Consider the following 15681-nt stretch of genomic DNA (forward strand, 5'->3'; position numbering starts at 1 on the left):
CGATTTAGCGATGAAGGCCAGAGGACTGCCGAAGCCTTTGGGGTCGGCGCCGTCCAAGTTTAGGGCGTGGCTATGAATGCGCATGCAACATTGTTTAACAGCAAAACGATCAGTAGGACAACGAAAATCCTATAGGGGGATCCAGATCGTCAGAGGACGAAGCTATTACTAAAAGGAAATAATAAGGAGGTCAGTATAGCATTTGGTATCATAAGGGGACACATAGGACTACGAGGTCACTAATGCAAAAACGGTGCGGCAAGTGATAGCATGTGTAGGACATGCGGGAAAATAATACGACGTCGGATCATTTCCTTTGTCATTGCCCAGCTTTCGAGTCTAACAGATACCGGAACTTAGGTGGGGACACAATACCAGACATGAACCAACTTAGGGGCGCGGTATGGAAAACAATTAAGGGTTTTGGAAGCAGCACGGAATCCAAACTTAGATTTTCTTTTCGAGGTTACTTTTTAGTTTTTAGAGTGCACAACAAGCCGATTACTGGCATAGTTGTATGTCCACAGTGGCATGGGGCAGATTAATATCTGCACCCTCTTTTCAGCCTAACCAACAAAAAAAAACTTTCGGTCTGATCTGAGACCGAACAAAGTATATATATTCTGGATCGCTTTGATTTACCATGATTTGAGTTAGCCATGTCCGCCCTTCTGTTGAAAGAATGCTAAATTTCGAAGGAATAAAGCTGGGAGCTTAAAATTTTGCACAAATACTTCCCATTAGTCTAGGAGTACTTTTTATATCCTTTTTTTACTTGTAATAGTCATTACATAAAATATCTAGTTGTATTGTTTGTACCTGGCAGCCATTTGTGCGTTGCTCTAATGAAATTTGTCATATGACATACTAGCATTTTTGTACTTAAGGCGAAACATTAAAAATTTTCACTTTCCAAGTTTACCTAACTGGTCAATATATGGCTCAGCCAAACAAAAAGAAAACAAGTAAAAGCGTGATAAGTTCGTCCAGGCCGAATCTTATATACCCTCCACCATAGATCGCATTTGTCGAGTTCGTTTCCCGATATCTCATTTTATCAAATAAAGGATGAAAGAAAAGAATTGCCATAATATTGGAGCTACATCAAGTTAAGGTCCGATTCGGCGCATAATTGAAATGAATATTGGAGACGATAGTAGAAGTCATTGTGTAAAATTGCAGACAAAACGAGTAAGAATTGCGCCCTTTAGGGGCTCAAGAAGTAAAATAGAGAGATCGGTTTATATGGGAGCTGCACCAAGCTTTGGACCGATTCGGACCACATTTGACACGTATGTTGAAGGTCATGGGAGAAGCCGCTGTACAAAATTTCAGCTATAAAGGATAATAATTACGCCATCTAATGGTTCAAAAAATAAGATCCTCGATCGGATTATATGGCAGCTATATCAGGTTATGGATCTATTTGAACCATATTTGGCATAGTTGTTAGAAGTCATAACAAAACACGTCATGCGAAATTTCAGCCAAATCGTATAAGAATTGCGCCCTCTAGTGGCTCAAGAAGTCAAGATCCAAGATCAGTTTATATGGCACCTATATCAGATTATGGAACGATTTGCACCATACTTGGCACAGTTATTGGTAGGCATAATAAAATGCGTCGTGCAAAATTTAAGTCAAATCGGATAGGAATTGCTCCCTCTAGAGGCTCAAGAAGTCAAAACCCCAAATAGGAATATATGACAGCTAAATCAGGTTATACACCGATTTCAACCATACCCAACACAGTTGTTGAAAGTCATAATAAAACTCCTCATGCAAATTTCAACCAAAGCGAAAAAAATGTGCCCTCTAGTGCCTCAGGTTATGCACCGATTTCAACCATACCCAACACAGTTGTTGAAAGTCATAATAAAACTCCTCATGCAAATTTCAGCCAAATCGAAAAAAATGTGCCCTCTAGTGGCTCAAGAATTCAAGATCCAAGATCGGTTTATATGGCAACTATATCAAAACATGGACCGATATAGCCCATTTACAAGCCCAACCGACCCAAACTAAAAAGAAGTATATATGCAAAATTTCAAGCGCCTAGCTTTACTCCTCCGAAAGATAGCGTGCTTTTGACAGACAGATGGACAGACATGGCTAGATCGACATAAAATGTCGCGACGATCAAGAATATATATACTTTATGGGGTCTCAGACGCATATTTCGAGGTATTACAAATAGAATGACGAAATTAGTATACTCCCATCCTATGGTGGAGGGTATAAAAATACTGTGTGTAAGAATGTGTTTGTACCAGTGAGGAGCACCCAATTGCAATTATTTGCAAGCCCACGAGACAGCTTGGGATTATTTTCTAGTGTATGTACAAGGTAATGTGCAATAGTGTGAGTATTTTTGATAACCACTTGTCTATTTAGATATAGCTGCCCTCAAATACTCACCCTTTCTCTCTAGTAGGAGAGATACAGAGAATATTTATTGGTCCTGTACACGAGTAACCGTTTGCGGCTTTCGAAACACTTTTTCCATTAAAGAGTGTTTGGTTATAAAACAAAAGAAAGGACATTTTAACGTAGGCGAAGCTGCTCAACGGTTTACAATAAACAAAATGAGTTACGTTCAATAATTCAACATTTATGGTTAACGTCTGATACGTTGAAGCGGAACGTTACACGGTTAGATAAGGTTAGATTTAAGTGGCAGTCTGCCATCAGACACACTTAGACGTTTTCGTCCATTGTGATACCACAGGAACAGAAGAAGGAAGATGCCTTTAGTTCCTAACGTTTAACCATCCAGATCGCTATAAAAAGCCCAATAACTTGCGAATGTTAACATCCGCTAAATCAGACAGGTCCAAAAAGAAATGAGAACCTAAATTGGAACTCCTAACTGCTAGTGCGGGAAAACACCCACAGAAGATGTTCTATAGTCTCTTCTTCTTCGATGTCCCAACAGCTTCTGCAAAAATCGTTGCTGGCAACCTTCAGCCTGTCAGCATGTTTTCCAATTAGACAGTGACCTGTCATGATGTGTCCATCATCAATGACTGAGACGTTTGTTCTAGGCAACGACAGCAAAGCAGTAGACTTCTTCAAGTCTAGATTACGTCACCTAGTATTGGAATGCTCACAGCCCCCTCTTTGTGACCATCTTTCATTCGTTGTCCTTCGGGCCTGGTCCTGAAAACTTAGCTTACATGTCGCCAGTGTCCCTGGAATGTGTACCGTAGTTCCTAGTCTCGAAAGCTTATCCGCTTTACAATTCCCTGGGATATCTCTGTGGCCCGGCACCCTGAACAGGTGAATTGTGAACTGTTCAGCCATCGCGTTGAGAGATGTGCGACAGTCGTGGGCGGGTTTTGTGTTCAGAAATACATTCTCCAGGGATTTAATGGCTGTCTGAGAAGATATTTATACCAATCGTCGTAATGACATTATATCTTACCCATTCCACCACTTCCTAAATTGCAAGGATCTCTGCTTGATACACACTGCAGTGGTCGGGTAACCTTTTCGATATGGCCAGTTCTAGATCTTTAGAGTACACCCCAAAGCCCACCAGGCCGGTTAGTTTGGAACCATCCAGATGGAAGTCGATATAACTTCTGTTACCAGGGATATCGTAGTTCCAATCGGCTCTATCAGAAATAGAGGTACAGTAATTTTTATCAAAAAGCGGCTCAGGTAGGGTGTAATCCATACTGCCTGTTACATCGGCAGAGAAAGCTCCCTTAACCTCAATGCAGTAGTCGCTGCAATTTCGATAGCCACAATGTTCAGAGGCATAAGATGAAGCATTAAATTCAGTGCATCAGATGGTATCGTCCTCAGGGTGGCTGCGATGCACAAAGAAGCCATCCTTTGCATCCGGTTAAGTTTTGAGCAGTAGGTGGACGTTTGAAGTGCCGTCCACCAGACCACTACACTGTATCAAGGATGACACAGTATCCGTAGCCGCCACATGACCAATGAGAAAGCTCCCTTAACATCAATGCAGTAGTCGCTGCAATTTGGGTAGCCACAATGCTCAGAGGCATAAGATGAAGCATTAAATTAAGTACATCAGATGGTGTCGTCCTCAGTGTGGTTGTGATACACAAAGAAGCCATCCTTTGGATCCGGTTAAGTATTGAGCAGTAGGTGGATTTTCGAAGCGCCGTCCTCCAGACCACTTCAACATATAGCATTATAGGTCTGACAACTGCAGTATATACACAGTGCAGGACACGCGGTCTAAGCCCCCAACTTATGCCAATGCCTCTGTTGGAAGTGTATAGGGCAAGAGTGGCCTTTCTAGCCCTTTACAAAATATTGGATTTGAAGTTCGATTTCCTGTCCAGCAAAACACCCTGGTATTTTGCACTTTCTGTAAATGGAACATTCTCCCCACCCAACGAGACAGGTTCCACTGCAGGAGACTTCTATCTCCTGCTGAAAAGAACTACTTCTGTCTTGCACGGATTTATACCCAGACCACTTTCGGTAGCCCACTTTGTTATTGCACGTAGTGCTATCTGAATCTCTTAGAGTGCTGGGAAACTTTCCCCTTACCGCAATTGCCACGTCACCAGCATACGCGACCCCTTTTACGCCATTTTCTTCCAGAGACAATAATATATTGCTAATGGCTATTTTCCAAAGTAGAGGAGACAGTACACCTCCTTAACATGTTTCACGGTTACAATAATAGTTAAAACCTTGTGGTAAAAGTATTTTGTTTGTCGAAAATATGTCCCAAACGTTTTATTTTTATATCCTCCACCATAGGATGGGGGTATACTAATTTCGTCATTCTGTTTCTAACTACTCGAAATATTCGTCTGAGACCCCATAAAGTATATATATTCTTGAACGTCGTGACATTTTATTTCGATCTAGCCATGTCCGTCCGTCTGTCCGTCGAAAGCACGCTAGCTTTCGAACAAGTAAAGCTAGCTGTTTGAAATTTTGCACAAATACTTCTTATTAGTGTAGGTCGGTTGGGATTGTTAATGGGCCAAATCGGTCCATGTTTTGATATAGCTGCCATACTGACTTCTTGAGCCTCTAGAGGGCGCAATTCTTATCCGACTGGATATCCAACTACTGTGCCAAGTATGGTGCAAATCGGTCCATAACCAGATATAGCTGCAATATTAACCGATCTTGGGTCTTGACTTCTTGAGCCTCTAGAGGGCGCAATTCTTACCCGATTGGAATGAAATATTGCACGGCGTGTTTTATTTTGATATCCAACAACTTTGATAAGTATGGTTTCAATCGGTTCATAACCTGATATAGCTGCCATATAAACCGATCTTGGGTCTTGACTTCTTGAGCCTCTAGAGGGCGCTATTCTCGTCCGATTTGATTGAAATTTTGCACGTAGTGGTTTGGTATCACTTCCAACAACTGCACTAAGTATTGTTCAAATCGGTCTATGTTTTAATATAGCTGCCATATAAACCGATCTTGGGTCTTGACTTCTTGAGCCTCTAGCGGGAGCAATACTCGTCCGATTTGACTGAAATTTTTCATGAGGAGTTTTGTAATGACTTCCAACAACTGTGCTAAGTACAGCGCAAATCGGTCAATAACCTGATATAGCTGCCATATAAACCGATCTACGATCTTGACTACTTTAGCGTCTAGAGGGCACAATTCTCATCCGATTTGGAATAAATTTTTTACAACGGCTTCTCTCATGACCTTCAACATACGTGGCTAATATGGTCTAAATCGATTAATAGCTTGATACAGCTCCTATATAAAGCGATCTCACGATTTTGCTTTCTGAACCCCAACAAGGCGCAATTCTTATTCAATATTCTTTATTTGCCGCAAAAGAGATACCGCGCATAGAACTCGACAAATGCGTTCCATGGTTGAGGGTATATAAGAACTTATCACTTACATGATTTCAGTGCAATGATTGAGATCGGAAGCAGCCTGATCATAATAAGGTCCTGCACACGAAGATCCAGGAGATCATGCGTGGACTTCATAAGGGATAGTAAACTCACCATCAGGCCTATAACAACTTGGACGAAGAGATCAGAGGTAAAGCATTTTATGATTTCTATATATGAAAAAATATGATGATAGGTCCATTGTCATATAAATTTATTCGTTTGAACATTGCAGTGATTTAAGCTGAGGGACGGATGGAAACACCTTTTCACCATATTTTGTTTTTTACCCCACCCTATTACATTCTTCTAAAAACCATAATTTTTGGTATGTGGCTGTGGCTATAACTTTTGCAACCACACACATTCGTTTCAATCAAATGCCACAAAATATGGAAATATTTTTTTTGGTGTGTCCTTTTGGAATTTTTGTAACGATTTCCTTCCTCATTTGCTTTAAAGTTTTCTTCGATTTTCTTGGTTATTCTTGTGGCAAATAAAATTCCTTCGAGTCGTTAACGACCATGCTGCTGTTAAAATTTATGAATGTCTGGCTGGATGTTTATGAGGGAATTTATGAGATGCGAAGGCGAACTTGGGATTTCCCCTAACCCAGGTAGGGACTATACGGATCGCGTTTTATATTTTGGCAGCACGATATAAAGTGCTACACTTGTCATTTCGTTTATGGCGAAAAGTTTGTTTTCGGGGTGGCCAAGTGGCCATAAAGTTTTATTTTATTGAAAGAGTTTTGCCGAACTGAAATGTGTTATGGCTTCAAGAAATGTTTGTGTGTTTGCCTGCGTGCAACAATGCGAAAACGAATATTTTTATCCAAAGGGGAAATACTGTTATTTGTAACATCAACAGAAAGGCATAAAAACTTTTGAAAATGAATTAATATCTGTTTTTAAAATGGCATTTGTGAATTTGTTTTTATTACATGGCCGAATAGTGCCATCGAAAGGGAAAACTTGTAACAGAACAAACAAATAGAGTAAAAGCGTGCTAAGCTCGGCAGGGGCGAATCTTATATACCCTCCACTATGGATCGCATTTGTCGAGCTCTTGCCACGGTATCTCTTTTTAGGCAAACAAAGGATAAAAGAAAAGAATTATTGGAACAATATCAAGTTTTGGTTCATTTCGAACCATAATTGAACTGAATATTGGAGACCATAGTAGAAGTCATTGTGTAAAATCTCAGCCAAATCTAGTAAGAATTGCGCACTTGAGAGGCTGAAGAAGTAAAATATGGAGATCGGTTTATAGCTGAGCTGTATTAGGCTATAAACCGATTCATGTTATATTCGACACGTATGTTAAAGGTCATGAGAAAAGTCGTTGTACAAAATGTTAGCCAAATCGCGTAATACTTGCGCCCTTTATAAGCTCAAGAAGTCAAGATCTCATGTAGGTTTATATGGCAGCTATATCAGGTTATGGACCGATTTGAGCTATTCTTAGCACAGTTGTTGAAAGTTATAACAAAACACCTCATGTTAAATTTCAGCAAAATCGGATAATAATTGCGCCCTCTAGTGGCTCAAGAAGTCAAGACCCCAGATCGGTTTATATGGCAGCTATATCAGGTTATGGACCGATTTGAACCATTCTTAATACAGTTGTTGGAAGTCATAACAAAACACATCATGCAACATTTCGGCCAAATCGGATAAGAATTTCTCCCTGTAGAGGCTCAAGAAGTCAAGACCCCAAATCGATTTATATGGCAACTATTTCAGGTTATGAACCGATTTGAACTATTCTTAGCACAGTCGTTGAAAGTCATAACAAAACAGCTCATGCAAAATTTCAGCCAAATCGGATAGGAATTGCGTCCCCTAGTGACACAAGAAGTCAAGACCCCAGATCGGTTTATATGGTAGTTATAGACCGATTTAAACTAATCTTAACACAGTTGTTGGAAGTCATAACAAAACACATCATGCAACATTTCAGCCAAATCGGATAAGAATTTCTCCCTGTAGAGGCTCAAGAAGTCAAGACCCCAGAATGGTTTATATGACAGCTATATCAGGTTATAGACCGATTTAAACTAATCTTAACACAGTTGTAAGGGCTCAAAAAGTCAAATCGGGAAATCGGTTTATATAGGAGCTATATCTGGGTTTTGACCGATTTGAACGGTACTTAACACAGTTGTTCGAAGTCATAACAGAATACAACGTGCAAAATTTCAGTCAAATCGGACAAAATGTGCGGCTACCAGGGGCTTAAGAATTAAAATCTGGAAATCGGTTCATGTGGGAGCTATATCTATATCTGAACCGATATGACCCATTTGCAATCCCCAATGACCTGCATCAATATTAAGTATCTATGCAAAATTTCAAACGGCTAACTCTGCACGTTCGACCGCTATCGTGATTTCGCCAGATGGATGGGTGAATATATATTCTTATGGTGCTTAGGACGAATATTTCGAGGTGTTATAATACAAACGGAATGACTAGATTCGTGATGGGTATAAAAAAGACAGACGGACTAACAGCTTAGAAAGGATATGAGGTCAAACGGACATGGATAAGCCGAATTCAGCAGGAATTTCTGAGTCGAACTGCACATTTTATCATAGCTACAATAGAGGTTAGGCTAGGTTAGGTTTAAGTCGCAGTCTGCCATCAGTCTCACTTAGACGTTTTCATCCATTGTGATGCCACAGGAACAGAAGAAGGAAGATGCCTTCTAGTTTCTACCGTTGAACCATCCAAATCGCTTTAAAAAGCCCCTTATCTTGCGAAATTTTACATCCACTAAATCAGACAGGTTCTCAAAGAAATGAGAACCTAAAAGTGGAACTCCTTCTAGAGATGCAGGGTACTGTTTGTGTGTAATAAATTCTATATCTATGTATATTTAGTTCACCAATTTCATCGTAGGACCTAAAATACTCAACTAGATTCTTTAGAAAGCACAACATCGAACTTTGGACGTTGTGGCGGAACGGGTTATTGTTGACCGATAGCCCTAATATTTCGTATTTTGCTAATTGGGATCAAAGGGGAAAAATAGAAGGCATACGTTTCAAACAAAAATTCTTTTTGTTTTTTTGGACTCTCTAGTCGTCATACCTGTGCGACAACAGCTCAAGTACGGGCTGAAGATGTCAATGTGGCTAACTATTTGCAAAACCGATTACCCTCTTAAGCTGTAAGTAAATCCTATTGCGAACAAATAGAAGCGAGCTAAGTTCGGCCGGGCCGAATCTTATATACCCTCCGCCATGGATCGCATTTGTTAAGTTCTGTGAATGACTTCTCCAAATTGAAAAACATCAGTCATAGAAAAACATCATCTCCAAGATTTCAGGCAAATCGAGTAATAATTGCGCCCTCCACAGGCTCAAAAAGTCAAACTAGGAATTCGGATTATATGGCAACTATATCATATTATATACCAATTTAGACCATACATGGAACAATTGTTGGAAGTCATACTAAAACGATATATGCAAAATTTCAGCCAGCCCAAGAAGTCTAATCCGGAGATTGGTTTTTATGGCGGCTATATCAAGATATGGATTGATTTAGACCATATTTGAAAAAGTTGTTGAAAGTCAAAATAAAACACTTCATGTAAAATTTCAGCCAAATCGGATACGAATTAAGCCCTCTAGAAGCTCAAGAAGTCAAGATCCCAGATCGGTTTATATGGCAGCTATATCAGGTTATGAACCGATTTGAACCATACCTAGTACAGTTGTTGGAAGTCATAACGAAATATGTAATGTACATTTTCAGCCAAATCGGATAGGATTTGCGCCCTCTAGAGGCTCAAGAAGTCTAATCGGGAGATTGGTTTATATGGTGCCTATATCAGGTTATGGACTGATTTAGTCCACAGTTGGCACAGTATTTGAAAGTCATAACAAAACACGCTTTGCAAAACTTCCGATTTAAACCATACATGGCACAGACATCGGAAGTGATACCAAATCACCAAGTGTACCACATTCTGCCAAATCGGATAAGTATTGCGCCCTCTAGAAGCTCAAGAAGTAAAGACCCAAGTTCGGTTTATATGGCAGCTATAAAAAAACATGAACCGATTTGGCCCATTTACAATCCCAATCGACCTAGACTAATAAAAAGTATTTAAGCAAAATTTCAAGCACTTAGCTTTACGTCTTCGAAACTTAGCGTGATTTCGACAGACGGTTGGACGGACATGGCTAGAACGACTTAAAATGTCATGACGATTAAGAATATATATACTTTATCGAGTCTTAGACGAATATTTCGAGGTGTTACAAAGGGAATGCCGAAATTAATAAACCCCCCATCCTATGGTGGAGAGTAAAAATTTTTTTCATAAACAGCCTTCAGAGAAATATATAATGATGATTGGTAGTAAAGCCTTCTAACTTTTCACCAGAAATTTGATGAAGTATCCAAGAAGGGTATATAAGAATGATTTTCTGAAGAATCGAAAGCTTATACAATTTTCGATTCAGAGGCAAACCAAATTATAATATCAAGGGACGTAAAATTTTTGCATAAAGTTTGTTAGATGAGCACTGAAGACTGTAACACAGCTGAAAAAACTGAAGAGATACAAGAAAATAATTCTTTGACATACTACAATAAGTATTTAATTTCCCATGAACATGTCATTACGAAACAGGGGATACTCCTCTCATATCAATGAGTGCAGTCATATTAATGTTTGAGCTCAATGATTCAGGGGCTCCTTTTTTATGCCGAGTCCGAACGGTGTGCCGCATTGCGACACCACTTGGTAGGGAAGTTTTAACATCATAGGATACCTCACAAACGCAGCCTGCATTACAACAATTACAAATTTTGCTCATGAACATTCCACTAAGGAAAAGGGGCAAACTTCTCACATATCAATGAGTGCAGTTCGATTCAAGTTTTAAGCTCAATGATTTTTATAGCCGATTCCAAACGGCGTGCCGCAGTGCGTCACCTCTTTGGTGAGAAGTTTTACATGGCATAGTACCTCACAAATGTTGTCAGCATTAGGAGGGGAAAACCACAGCTGAAAATTTTTCTAATGGCCTCGCCAGGATTCGAACCCAGGCTTTCAGCGTCATAGGCGGACATGCTAATTTTTGCGCAACGGTGGCCTCCATACGCAGCCTGCATTAGCAAGGGGATAACCACCGCTGAAAATTTTTATGCTGTTCACATCGGGATTTGAACCCAGGTGTTCGGCATCATAGGTGGACATGCTAACCTCTGAGCCACGGCGGCCTCCTCTATCAACATAAGATTCATCAACTAATAATTATTTGGAAACTAATGTAATAGAACATAAGCCAGGAAAATAGTCAAGAACTACTATGGATGTACAACAACTTCATCTACATTCATTTTATTTTCAATCTCCCGATTACACTCTTTGCGGCTATAAAGTATTTAAATTCGTAGTTGTTATAAAATTTTAAGTCGATCTAGCCAAGGCGGTCCTTATGTTGATAGCCCGCTATCTCTCGAACGAACTAAGCTAGATACGTGACATTTTGAACAAATACTTTTTACTAATGTACAATAGGTGGGTTGAAGATTGTAAAAGGATAATCGCGGATTTTTTAAAAGAAAGTAAATGCATTTTTAATAAAACTTAGAATGAACTTTAATCAAATATACTTTTTTTACACTTTTTTTCTAAAGCAAGCTAAAGGTAACAGCTGATAACTGACAGAAGAAAGAATGCAATTACAGAGTCACAAGCTGTGAAAAAATTTGTCAACGCCGACTATATGAAAAATCCGCAATTACTTTTTGGGCAACTTAATATACCAAACCTGGTTCGAATTGATCGGTTATGTTAATTATACCCACCGCCGTAGGATAGGGGTATATTCATTTAATCATTCCGTTTGCAACACTTCGAAATATCAATTTTCGACCCTACAAAGTATATGTATATCGATCGTCGTAAAATTCTTAGACGATTTAACGATGTCCGTGTGTCTGTCCGTCCATCCGTCTGTCCGTCCGTCTGTTGTAATCACTCTAGAGCCTTCAAGAATTGAGATATTGAGCTAAAATTTTGCACAGATACGTCTTTTTGATGCACGCTGATTAAGTTCTTGATTCGGACCATATTTGGCTATACCTGCTATATAGACCGATTTTCTGAAAAAGGGTCTAATGCCCATAAAAACTATATTTTTCATCCAAATTTTGCTGAAATTTTAAACAGTGAGTAGTTTAAGGCTTCCCGACAACTGACCCAAATATAGTTCAGATCGGACCATATTTAAATATAGCTGCCATATAGACCGATCTCCCGATAAAGGGTCTGAAGGCCATAAAAGCTTTATTCATCAGCCGATTTCGCTGAATTTTGCAACAGTGGGTTATTTTTAGCCTCCCGATATCTGACCTGAATATGGTTCAGATCGGACTATATTTAGATATAACTGCCATATAGACCGATCTGCCGATAAAGGGTCTGAAGGCTATAAAAGCTTTTTTTTATCCGATTTCGCTGAAATTTATAACAGTGGGTTGTTTTGAGCCTCCCGACTTCTGTTCTAAATATGGTACAGATCACACCATATTTAGATATAGCTGCCATATAAACCCATCTCCCGATAAAGGGTCTGAAGGGCATAAAAGCTTAATTTATTACCCCATTTCGCTGAAATTTAAAACAGTGGGTTATTTTAAGCCTCTCGATATCTGACCTAAACATTGCTCAGATCCGACCATATTTAGATATAGCTGCCATATAGACCGATCTCCCGATAAAGGGTCTAAAGGCCATAAAAACTTTATTTATTACCCGATTTCGCTGAAATTTACAACGTCTGTTCTAAATATAGTACAGATCGGACCATATTTAGATATAGCTGCCATATAGACCGATCTCCCGATAAAGGGTCTGAAGGCCATAAAAGTTTTTTTTTAAAACGAATTCGCTGAAATTTGGAATAGTGCGCAGTTTTAAACCTCCCAACATCCGACCCAAATATAGTACAGATCGGACTATATTTAGGTACAGCTGTCATATAGACCGATCAGCCGATAAAGGGTCTGAAGTTCATAAAAGGTTTATTTTTAAACCGATTTCGCTAAAATTTGAAACAGTGAGTTATTTTTAGCCTCCTGATATCCGACCTAAATATGGTTCAGATCCGACTATATTCCGATATAGCTGCCATATAGACCAATCTGCTATAAGGGGTCTAAAGCCAATAAAAGCTTTATTTATTTCCCGATTTCCCTAAAATTTGAAACAGTGAGTAGGTTAAGACCTCCCAACGTCCGACCTAAATATGGTTCAGATCGGACTATATTTAGATATAGCAGCCATATAGACCGATCTCCCGATAAAGAGTGTGATGGCCATAAAAGCTTTATTCATTACCCGATTTCGCTATATTTAGATATAGCTGCCATATAAACCGATCTCCCGATAAAGGGTCTGAAGCCCATAAAAGCCTTATTTTTTAACCGATTTCGCGTTTAAAACAGTGAGCTATTTTAAGCCTCCCGATATCTGACTTTAATATGATTCAGATCGGACTATATTTAGATATAGCTGCCATATAGACCATTCAGACCGATAAAAGGTCTGAAGGCCATAAAAGCTTTATTTTTTATCCGATTTCGCTGAAGTTTGGAATAGTGCAATATTTTAAACCTCCCGACATCCGACCTAAATATGGTTCAGATCGGACTATATTTAGATATAGCTGCCATAAAGACCGATCTCCCGATAAAGGGTCTGAAGTTCATAAAAGGTTTATTTTTCAACCGATTTCGCAGAAATTTGAAACAGTGGGTTATTTTAAGCCTCCCGATATCTAACCTAAATATGGTTCAGATTGGACGATATTCAAATATAGCTACCATATAGACCGATCTGCCTATATGGGGTCTGAAGCCAATAATAGCTTTATTTATTACCCGATTTCCCTGAAATTTGAAACAGTGTGTTGGTTAAGACCTCCCAACATCCGACCTAAATATGGTTCAGATCGGACTATATTTAGAAATAGCTGCCAGCATATATCTTAAAATACATAAGCATTTCTTATCTTAAAATACATAAAATATTCATTTCTTGTTTTAACCACCCATAACTTTTGAAAAAGAGAAACCACATGCTGTCCATAGTGGAGGTCATTTAATATTCGGCGTAGCTGAACTTTTTTTTTTTGTTTTTTTGTTATTTTTGACCCAATATTGCTTTTGTTGCATACGAAATTTACGTTTTTCCTAAACAAAACACAAGAAAAACTTACAACTTATTGATGAGGACCTTGCTCAGAGGTATAAAATAGAAAACTATATTTTTTCAAGTGTTTACAAGAGTATATGCAAACATGAGTGAAATATTGGGAACATTTTTTAACCCATATTTTGGATTCTTGGTAGTATATAAGAACATTTGGTTACATTGTCATTAAAGTTTCATAAACTTGCTTTTTAAGCACTTCTTCTTTTTGATTCTAGATAAAATATTTTGTATAGTCACCAGTTGCACAGGATTTTGAGACATATAAGATTCTTTACATATAAGCCCTTCAGTTACTATACTATTTTCTATGAAGATTTATGCTTGTCGATTTATAGTATTTGTTTTTCAGGGATTTGAAGGCACTTTTCACATAACACATCTATTGGTTTGTTGTTATTTTATTTAAAAACTCATGGATATACTAATATTGTAACGTTTTCCCCTCATTAAAAATTGGAGCATATTTTTAGGCGTTAAAATGGTCATCAGAACCTTAGGTCATTTGTTTTAAATAGGTAAACACTTAAGGATTCTTTTTTCTCTATTTCACTTATGTTCAAACGAAACTAGACACACTTTTTCCCAAATATTTAAAAAATAAATGTTTTCCTAAATTAAACATTTAATAAAAATATTTTCATATTTTATTTACATTTGAGTACGAGCTGTCGAATTTCCAATGGTATGAAAATTTCACTTCAGTTTCACTTTCACTTTTTATATGATTTTGCCTGTTAACTTTTCAATAGCTTGGTGGTTGGTTGTCCGTGGCAATTTCCCAAACTTTCTGTGTGAGTTTATTAGTGTGGTAAATGGTTTTCTTTTTTTTTTTTTTGTTTATTTTGTTGGGGGAAAAAAGAAAACCTCTGACAGAGTGAACGTTCAAAACTCGACTGAAGCGTTTGGAGCTTTTCTGCAAGTTAATATAGCCTTTGCTGGTATGCGATGTTTCGCTAGCTGCCCATGCGATGGCATTTTCATATTCTGCACATATGGGAAAATTGTTGCTGCCACACAAGGGCGGTTGGTTTTGGGGGTGCTGGCATGGTTTGTTTGTCTAACACGACCTTTCGGGTTTGGGCACACCTGTTTCCTTAGTGCAGAACTCAAATATATTTTACAGAAATGAAGCTTTCACTCACATAAGCTCTCTTTCCTACTCGTGTTCTCTTTGAGTCATTTGTTGGCCTAACTTTCTTCTTGTGAAAGGACATTTGACATCTCTCTCCTGCCATTTGGGGTTTATTGGCATACCAAACTCCTACGCTTAGCTTTGGTACACATTGTGACATTTAGTGAGAAATATTTCCACTATCCTTTGACTGGGCGATGTTATTCGAATTAATTGAGCGGAACAACAAGTTGTTTGCCATCTCGCCTTTCAGCACTCACCTTTACTTGTGTAGTGACTAAGAGTCTACAAACAGTTAAGGATTTACCTTAAATTTGGCGGTTTAACCATGGCTTCAATTCCAATTCAATGCTGCACACAATATACTCTGATGGTACTCTAAGACCAACCCATCGTAAAACCCACGCAAAAATTTCGCTTCGTTCCACTCAATTAGGTCCA

At 38.7% G+C, this 15681-nt stretch overlaps 1 protein-coding gene across 1 annotated transcript in view; it reads right to left on the bottom strand.

Moving 5' to 3' along the window:
- Positions 1-14999, bottom strand: part of LOC106085477 (IDLSRF-like peptide) — a 308975-nt gene extending 293976 nt beyond the window's left edge. The window contains exon 1 of the mRNA XM_013249743.2: positions 14761-14999. The gene's annotated coding sequence lies outside the window, so the exon portion shown is untranslated. The remainder of the gene's footprint in view (positions 1-14760) is intronic.
- Positions 15000-15681: the final 682 nt, after the last annotated feature.

The sequence above is a fragment of the Stomoxys calcitrans genome, chromosome 2 (assembly GCF_963082655.1).
Source record: "Stomoxys calcitrans chromosome 2, idStoCalc2.1, whole genome shotgun sequence".
In the NCBI taxonomy this organism is placed as follows: domain Eukaryota; kingdom Metazoa; phylum Arthropoda; class Insecta; order Diptera; family Muscidae; genus Stomoxys; species Stomoxys calcitrans.